The following is a 9,912-nucleotide window of genomic DNA, read 5'->3' as shown; positions in this document are numbered from 1 at the left end:
CACTATTAATGATACTTTTCATTGTATTTTATTATTGACTGATGTTAGAGATGTTACAAATTTTACTACTTATATCTTACAAATTGGCAGTCACCAATCACAAAAAATAATTCTAAACATCTATTCATTATATTGTTTTTCACAGTATTTTATTGTTGAGTGATGCTAAAGATGTTACAAATTTTACTACTTATATCTTACAAATTGGCATGTTATCAATCACAAAAAATAATTCTAAACATCTATTCATTATATTGTTTAAGTAACACTAATCACATTTTTACCACATCAAATTATAAACTTTTGTTGTAAATTTTGTAGTAACTATAAATTGGTTATTTTTGTTTATTTATTTTAATGATATGAAATATATTTATTTTTTTATAATTGTTATTTATTTTTTTATTATTATCGATTAATATTTTTTAGATTAATTTCACTTTAAATATTGTCTTTCAATTTTGCCCCCTCTGAACCAAATAATTGGTTATTTTTGTTTATTTATTTTAATGATATGAAATATATTTATTTTTTTATAATTGTTATTTATTTTTTTATTATTATCGATTAATATTTTTTAGATTAATTTCACTTTAAATATTGTCTTTCAATTTTGCCCCCTCTGAACCAAAATCCTGGCTCCGCCACTGCTCCCCTCTACTCTCCTCCCTCTCTAAACTTCCAAACAAGCCATAAAGCTCAAAGAGATATGCATGTGACGGGTTTTCACGTTGTACATTAATGTACAGAAAGAGGCCCATCAAGTGTAGAGGCAGGGACTATTTAAATTCAAGACATGCAAAGTATATATTTTACTCATATTTTTTGTTTTCACTTCTGACCATTCATTGGTTCTTTTCTTGAATTGGAAACTGATCGATTTCTTCATTAAGATTGAATATTACATACGTAACATGCAACTAGGGTCACATTATTTAAATGTTAAAATAACGTTATACTTTGTATAATGTTAGATTCATAAAATAAAATTCAAAATATAAAGTTGACTCTCTCTATTTATTTCAAGTACTCTTCAAGGGATATTATTTAAAAAAAAAAAAGAAAAAAAAAAAAAAGAAAAAGAAAAGAAGAAGTGGAGAGAGGAAAGGAGATCTTGTTAAGCATAAAAAAGGCTCTCATTACAAGATCTGCAAATTCCAAAATTTTTGTAAAACCTGGTGTTTCGGGATCCAAATTCCCAAAATGTCATAAATGGGTCCAAGGATACTGGAAATAATAGGCCCAAATCTATATACAACCGCACCCCAGACTCCAGTGCCCTTTTTTTGGTCTTGAAACTAGACCCGAGTGTTGTTTGGGTCCAAATGACATAATTTAAACTTAATAGAATTGGTGGGTGTGGTTTGGGTTTCAATTTTTGAGGGATAATTCAGTAATAATGATATATTTTATAGTATCATATATCTGGGCTTTGAATCCCACCCATTCTTCATGACCATCTATCTATCTAAAAACATAAATAAAACATGGTGGGTCAATTATTGAGGTAGAGAATAAGATGGTCAAAATTATTTGATGTTTCCGTCATTCTATCTAAATATTTTGGCATGGGAAAAATGTCTTTTCTTGTAGAGAATTTGTTTTGAATTCTGTTGTTGTTCTTAACTTCTTGTTGTGGCGTAGTCTCGTTTTTCTTTCGTGAAAGAACGTCTTTTGAACTGTTAACTCTAACTTCATTGTACTACAAGACAATGTTATTAATACTGTTTGGTAACCAATGGTTAAAGAGTCATTAGATGTGAGAAACAAATACATACATATATATATATATATATTCATTCTTGAACACAATCAACTCAATCAATGACCAATGTTGTTTTATTATTATTATTATTAATGTAACCAATATCTTTTAAAATTAGGGATCATTATGTCTCATTAAAAAAAAAAAAAAAACCATTTATGTCAATTAATCATTAAAAAAAAAAAATCTGGAACAGTACATTAAAGAGCTTTAAAGCAAAAGCTCAAATTTTATCTTTAGCCTTAAAGCTGTTCTTAAAATTTAAGTATGTTCTTCCCTTAAGAATAATACTAGAGATACAAACTATTTTACAAATCTTTTTACAAACTGCTGATATAATAAGTGATTATTTAGTAAATGAAAAAGTGAAATTAATGGTGGAGTTAGATGAATACCAATAAGAGATTGACTATATCAACATTTTGTATAAATGTTGTAAAATAGTTTGTGTATGTAGCATTACTCCTCCCTTAATACTTCTATCGAAATTTCAAAATGTGTGACCATTTATGCTACAAGCCTTAAGGTTATTTTATAGAAAAACTCTCAATGTTATGAAACAATAGAAATTTGAAATTTTAATTATGAGAAAAAAAAACTTTCTTTTTTCCTTTTATTTTATTTTATATGAGATAGAATTCTACTCTAGTAGTTTAGTCTAATTTAAGTGTATGTGTGTGTTAAACTCTCTCTTGGAACAGCCCTTGCCCCTCTCACACTTTACAAGCACTTATACTTGTGAAATGACCATCACGCCAAATGTGTGCAATGGTTGTTTTTTCTTCTTTTATCTGGTCATATAAAGGTTATACTTCAAAGTTCAAGCTTATAAGTCTTAAATTCTATCACATATATTCAATACCACACAAATATTGAATTCATGAGTAGAAGCATGAGTTTTATCATAAAACTATTCATATTGAGAAAATATGCATAACGTTTATTGTGATGGGAATTTGGAGCTGCTTTAATTAATAGACTTGTATTAAATTGTCTCTAGTCCATATCAGTCTAATTTAATCCATTTGGTCATTTGGTCAATTTTGGTTCACTTTGTCCAGTTCAATCCATTCCGTCCAATTCGTTCTAATTTCGGTTTAGTTTGGTCCAATTCAGTCAAGTTGATCCATTTCGGTCTAGTTCAGTCCATTTCGGTATAATTTAGTTCATTTCTATCTACTTCAGTCCATTTTGATCAAATTCAGTCTATTTCGATTCATTTCAGTCTACTTCAGTCTTTTTGGTCCAATTCATCCATTTTGGTCTACTTTGGTAAGAATGGGAAAAAACTAGTTTGGGTTGAAAGCACTATAAATTATTTGAGTAATATCAATTGTAATTATATGATAAGTTTTGTTTATCATGATAATCTTCTTTGAGGGAATGAGAAATTTGAAACTTAAAAATTTTAGTTGTATCAAAAGAAATTAAGAAAGTATAATGCATAATAACAATAATTAGAAGAAAATGGACCACTTAAAAAAAAGAATAATAAAAAAAAAAAAGATACAATTATATATTTGTAAAAATAGAGAGATAGAAATTACTTTTAGAAATTGTTTAATTTTTAAAGAGAACAAATTATCTACAATAAAATTTAAAGAATAAATTATACATTATACTACATCTCAAAATAATTATACGTATTGCATTGCGACTAGTTAACTTTTAAATTTAAGACATGTGAAGTATGTTTTACATACATTCTTCTCACTTCTGACCATTCCTTGGTTCTTTTCTCGAATTAAAAATTGATTGCTTTCTCCATTGAAATTAAATGTTACAAATTTAAATGTCTAACTAGTGTCACATTATTTAAAATTTAAAATAACGTTATATGTTGTATTATGTTAGATTCATAAAATAAAATCTAAATTAATTATGAAATATACTCTCTATTTATTTCAAGTAAACTTCAAAAGATATTATCTGGAAAAAAAATATTGTTAAGAATAAAAAATCTCTCATTACAAGATCTACAAGAAACAATTGGGTGCTTCACAATAACCTTAATGGTATGATCTTGCAAGTACGTATCGCTTTTTCTTGTACATAATCATCAAATTATGGGTGACACACATCTGATTTAGTGCTAATAATTTGCAGTGACAAAGGAACTAATCATTTGATTCATTATCAAACTAGAAGCAATTCTTGGTTGTTGGAGCCATCTAAGGCTCCAAGCTATGACATTCCTTTGTGAAAGTGAAAGCAAACAAAAGAAAGAGGACAACCATTTTAATGTGGTTCGGCCATGAAAGCCTACATCCACGGAGTCTCTGTTATTTTTTAAAGTAATGTTAAAGTTACAATTTATTCCACAGATATGATTACAACAACAACAACACAAAAAGAAAAAAAAAAGGAAAAAAAGAAAAAAAAGGACAAATACAAGATAAACTAATAAGTGATTGCTAAAAGAAACAAAAAGAGGTGCTACAAATCTTATTTTGTTCAAACCTTATACAAAATCAAAACCTCCTCAAGTCATGATAGCACCTTCCAATAGGGTCACTGGCCCTCTGTACCTACATTCAAGGAAGACAATTATCTCTCTAAATCATGAATTAAGGGAAATCATTTCTATGTATACGAAGAACATGCTTTAGTTTGCAAAATAGATTAATGCTATGCGGTGAATGAGGTTTTCCCTGCAAGAGTAAGGAATTGACACAACTATTCATCTCCCATAGCTTAAAAACAACCATCCATTTTAGTTTTAGTCTTGCTAGTAAGAGGATTCATAATAATGCAAGAAGGTTCAGTTGTCGAATCCAAATTCATTAAATGTTTTATGGATATGGTTATCCAAGTACTTGTGAGATGGTTAAGATTATAAACAACTAAAATCTTTCCCAGTAAATTAGTTAAACTTCTTACCCATTAATATTCCGTACTTGGAGTAATTTAAGCATGTGTCTACATCAAAGTCATCAAAGGCGTCTCTATAAAAAGTAGAGTGTGTAAGATGGGCAAAATTATTGAGGTAGAGAATAAGATGGCACCAAATCGAAAATAGCTTAAACTTCATTTTGATTTATGTGTTTTTCAACAAACATACTAAGGGGAGAGGGGACAAAAAAGAGTTTATTCTAAATCATAGAAAACAAATTGCATGAATCTTAATCATATGAATATTACCATCAAGTAATCAAATTTCACAGGGCATCAATATTATCAATTTCGCTAGAATAAAAAAAGTACTGTCACAAGCACATGGCATTTTGTAGGCTATATGAGCCCCATCTTTCAATAAAGGTTTGGAGAGAGTGTCATAAAAAATTTACCTATAAGATGAAGTCTTTCTCAGTGTATTCTAGTTTTGAGGAGATTTTCTCTAATCAAATGGAGCTAAGCTACAACATCACTAATATTCATTCTCTCTCTTGGGAATTCCATGGAACAAGAAACTCTAATTCCAAATATCAAAATCAAGCACTCTTGAATTTTGGGCCTTCCAATTCCATTTTGATTGTGAGTATCGTTTATCCTTGTTTCCCCTCTCTTCCCAAAAGAAGAATAGGATCTGTGATATCAATCACTCATTCGGGCAAATTTGATCTAACAAATTCATGAATGTTCAAGCTATCTTTAAACATGATATCAGTTGGCATTTTTCCTGTGAAGATCTCCAACAATAGTATACTATAGCTGTAGACATCACCATAAGTTGACACCTTGTTTCCCATTCCATACTCTGCAATTTGGACATAACTTTTATATTATGATTGATCTAGTTTCATATTAGAGAAAAGTGAAAAATATAATCTCAAAAAGTTTTCAAGGAACTCTTTACTGGCATATAATTTGAAAAACTATATCACAAGCAGAAAGGTGTTTTCAAGAGATGCTCTATCGTCTACAAGACATACTTATTTATGTTATATTCTCATGCTTGAAAATATATTTAAATATTTTGAAAAAATAAAAAAAAGAATTTAAAGTTAAGAAATTGTAAAGATATTTGCCTGGAGGAGCATAACCGATTGTTCCTCTTAATTTGATAGAGCTCGATTGATTAGACAATCTTGGGACTCAAGAAGGAATCTTGCCAAGCCAAAGTCACCAACATGTCCAACCATTTCATCATTGAGAAGAACATTACTAGGCTTGAGGTCGCAATGAACAATTGGTGTATGGAAATGATGATGAACATAATCTAATGCACTTGCAACATCAATGACAATATTCAGTCTTTGAAGAAGATTCAAATACATTTGTTCCTCAAAAGCCTTTTTTTTTTTTTTTTTTTTTTGGTTGTGATTGGATGCAACCACTCATCGAAGTTTCCATTACTCATGAACTCATATACCAAAGCTTTGAAATCGTTGCCTTGGTAGTCAATACCTGAACATGTGGTAAGTATCTTAACAAGATTTCGATGTCTAATATTCCTCAAAGCCTCACATTCAGCAATGAAACTATTGAAAGCATCATGGTGCAAAAGGTTGAACACATTGACAGCAACTTTACGTCTATCATGATCTAGAATTCCTTTATACACAAATCCAAAGCTACCCACACCAATTAAATTAGTGGTGACGAATGCATCTGTGGCTTTTAGGAGACTTTGGTAAGACACATTTAAAAGTAAATTTCCTGAATTATTTAAACTATTTTCTTTCCTTTTTCTTTTTAAAGAGAAGAGAAGTAGAAATGACATCACCAAAATTACTCCCAGAAGCCCCAAAAGTATAGATATTATCAACTTCAAGGAAAGAGTCAACTTTCTCTCCTTGGACTTGTTGTATTTGCATATGGGGAGCTCAAACTTTGGGATGCCTCCACAAAGCTTTTTATTTCCCTTAATCAAAGTTGTGTTTGTGTTATTGAAAACTCCTTTTGTTGGTACCTCACCCTCAAATTGATTATAAAACAAATTCAATAATTGCAAGAAGTCAAAGTGCTCCAAAAATCTTGGAATATTGCCAGAAAATTGTTGTTAGAAAGATCTAAACTTTCGAGGCCTCTTAATGATTCCAAAGATGGAGGAATGACACCTTTGAAGAAGTTTCTTCTTATGGCTAGAAATTCTAGTTTTACACAGCTACCAAGACTTGTAGGAATTTCACCAAACAACAAGTTTTTAGAAATATCAAATTATTCTAGATTTTTTAAATTTCCGATTTCCATGGGAAGGACACCAATAAATTTGTTGCCTGACAAGTCAACAACAACTGGTGAGAATGAGAAACTACTGATTTGAGATGATACAGTACCACTAAGATTGTTATTAGAAAGACTCAAAACATTCAAATTTTGACACTTGCCTAGGCTTAAGGGGATACTTCCTTGAAGATTATTATCACCTAGATACAAGATTATCAAAAGAGTTAAATTTCCAAAGAGTTAATCCAAGAGAGGATGGCATATTCCCAAAGAAATTGTTTTGAGATAAAGCCAAATATTGTAACTTATGAAACTTTCCAATTTCAAAGGGAATATTACTTGATAATGTAGTATGCCACATGTCTAGTCTCTCCAAATTGGTCAAATTTCCTATCCTAGTAGGAATCTTGCCAAATATTTTATTATTATCTAGGAAATTTTTTTTAAGATTAGTTGAGAAATTCACAATGCATTTGGGCAATTCTCCCCCAAAGTTATTGACATTTATCTCCAATATAGTCAGATATGTGGCACTTGTCAAAGAACAAAGAAAACTCAAGTCATTTGCCCCTCCATTTCCAAGCTTGTTAAAGCCTATGACAAAAACTGAAACTCCATTTAACTTCTCCAAAGAACTGTTGGAATTATACTTAAAAAGTAATAATTCAAGAGAAACAAATATAATACATTTATCAATTAACAATTATATCATGTGCATATGTAATAAAAATCAACAATAAGATGTGAGAAATTTACATACTAGATTATGTTATTCAAGGACCTCATAAGCAATCAGGATGCTCTCCCCAGCTGGTCAGGATTAACAAGAGTTTAATTTTCTCTTTCACACCCCCTTGCAAGTGTGGCATTGACAATATTTATAATATTCAGAAAGGACATGACCAGCCATAAAATCATTTCTATTGTAATAACACTTCATATAACAGAAATGTTACATTTGTTAATAAACAACTTTATTAATTAGATTCATTAATGAAGAAGTTCATTAATGTGTTATTACTTTTGTAACTCCATGCTAATACATGGATTCATCTATCGTTCATATTCAGAACTATTATAATGACAACACCTTTAATAGGAGTTTAAGTTACTGGTATTGAAACGATAGATTTATTAAAGCTAACACTCAACGTGCATGAATCTCATTATAGAAGGACTTTCAAGATTATTATGCATTGACCATCGAAAGACTAGCCCTTATTGTCTTCCATAGTCTGAGCAATTTTACTTGCACCTCCTTTCCATCATGGTCCAACAATGTACCTATCAGAATAGGCTACATCATGATGGACATGGTCAAGTCAAAGACTACAATGAATGCATTCATAATCTTAGTCTACTAAATCAAGTAGACCTATTTCAATATATCAATATCTTACATCATAAAAATATTGCATAATTTCACAAGAGACTGAATATTTATTTGTTAATAATAGAGGCATTATATATATTATGTTGGGCCACATTATTCTAACAAGAGGAACTCCTCCTCTTAGTTTATTTCTGGAAAATTGAAGTAACCTTAGATTTGAGGCATTAGATATTGAAATTGGGATAGGTCCAGTAAATTGGTTAATGGCAACGCCTAATTTTTCGATATTTGGGAGGGTGATACCTATATCGGTCGGAAGATGCCCTTGGATTTGGTTGAATGCTACATCAAAATATTTTAACAAATACAAATTGAAAATTGAGAGAGGAATTTTTCCAGACAATCTATTTGAAGCAACACCAATATATAAGCCTTGTCAATTGGCCAAAAGTAGTAGGGATATTCCCACCCAAGTTATTAAGATAGGTAGCAAACACTTGTAGAGATGATAAGTTGCCAAAAGAAGGTGAGATAATTCCTGTCAAATTATTTGATCCAAAAGAAATATATCCGAGTTTTGACAAAGTGCCAAGAGTTGCAGGGATTTCCCCATCCAAAAGGTTGCCATTTGCAATAATGGTGTTGAGATTGGTGCAACCAGATATGTTGCTTGGAATTTTGCCACTAAGTGTGTTATTGTGCAAAAATAGGGATTGCAATTTGCGTAAACGACCAATTTCTGGAGGGATTTCTTCATGAAAGCTGTTGTTTTGGAGTGTTAGATTCTTCAAAAGATCCTTAAACTACCAACATGTGCTGATATGAAGCCTACCAGTTTCGAAGATGGAAAATTCAACACGGTGACCCTCTGATGTCGGTGACCATAGGTGACCCCTCGCCATTGACAAAAGTGGACGCTGTCATTCCAAGAGCTCATAACCTGTAGAGGATCATCAGTGATCTTGGCTTTGAACTCAAGCAATGCTAATCGGTCTGTCTCATTATTCCCACCAACCACAAAGGTGACTAACAAGCCACACCACAAGAGAAGGATAAAGGCATGCATGTAAAAAGATGAGGATGGTGGAGCTGAACTCATGAGGTAAAGCCCCATGCACAGTGGCGCAGCTTGTTGTTATTATTATTATTTTTATTTATTTTTTGCTAAGAGGTGCAATTCGTTGAAGTTTTGTCAAAACAGATGGTTTGATTTCACTACATAGGTGCTTAGGGAGAATTTATAAGAACACATTGGCTACAAGGTCTTGAGGGTGTATAGAGACATCTTTTTTTTTTCCTCTCCACTAATATTAGGGATATTTGATAATAAAACAAAGGGGAGGAAACTTCCCCTATATGCTTCATTCAATACTGGACAAATTTGTTTTTTCACTCTTTTTATATATAAATATATTTGTTTTATTGTATCTGAATTATGATAAATTCATAATTAGATTTGCATCTTCTTATTACATCCTTTATATTTGCAACTTTTCAATAAAATCAAACATAAAAAAGTATGGATCATCAATCAAATGTCTAAATTTCAAGTTTTTATAGTCTTAAATTATGCATAAAAAATAAGTTTATGGATTGAATAAAAAATAATATTCAATTTGAGCGAAATTTGACATGCGTATTAAGAATATAAATAACATGCAATCCAATTCTCAAATTTTCAAAATATGTAGTCATGTTAATTTTT

General features: G+C 30.6%; 1 pseudogene; it reads right to left on the bottom strand.

The window, feature by feature from the left end:
* Window positions 1-5,760: 5,760 nt before the first annotated feature.
* LOC136070932 (probable LRR receptor-like serine/threonine-protein kinase At3g47570) lies at window positions 5,761-9,321 on the bottom strand (annotated as a pseudogene).
* Between the last annotated feature and the right edge of the window lie 591 nt (window positions 9,322-9,912).

The sequence above is a fragment of the Quercus suber genome, unplaced genomic scaffold (genome assembly GCF_002906115.3).
Source record: "Quercus suber isolate HL8 unplaced genomic scaffold, Cork oak 2.0 scaffold_272, whole genome shotgun sequence".
NCBI lineage: Eukaryota > Viridiplantae > Streptophyta > Magnoliopsida > Fagales > Fagaceae > Quercus > Quercus suber.
Note: the sequence above shows the minus strand (reverse complement) of the source record. Positions and strands in the feature narration are given on the sequence as shown.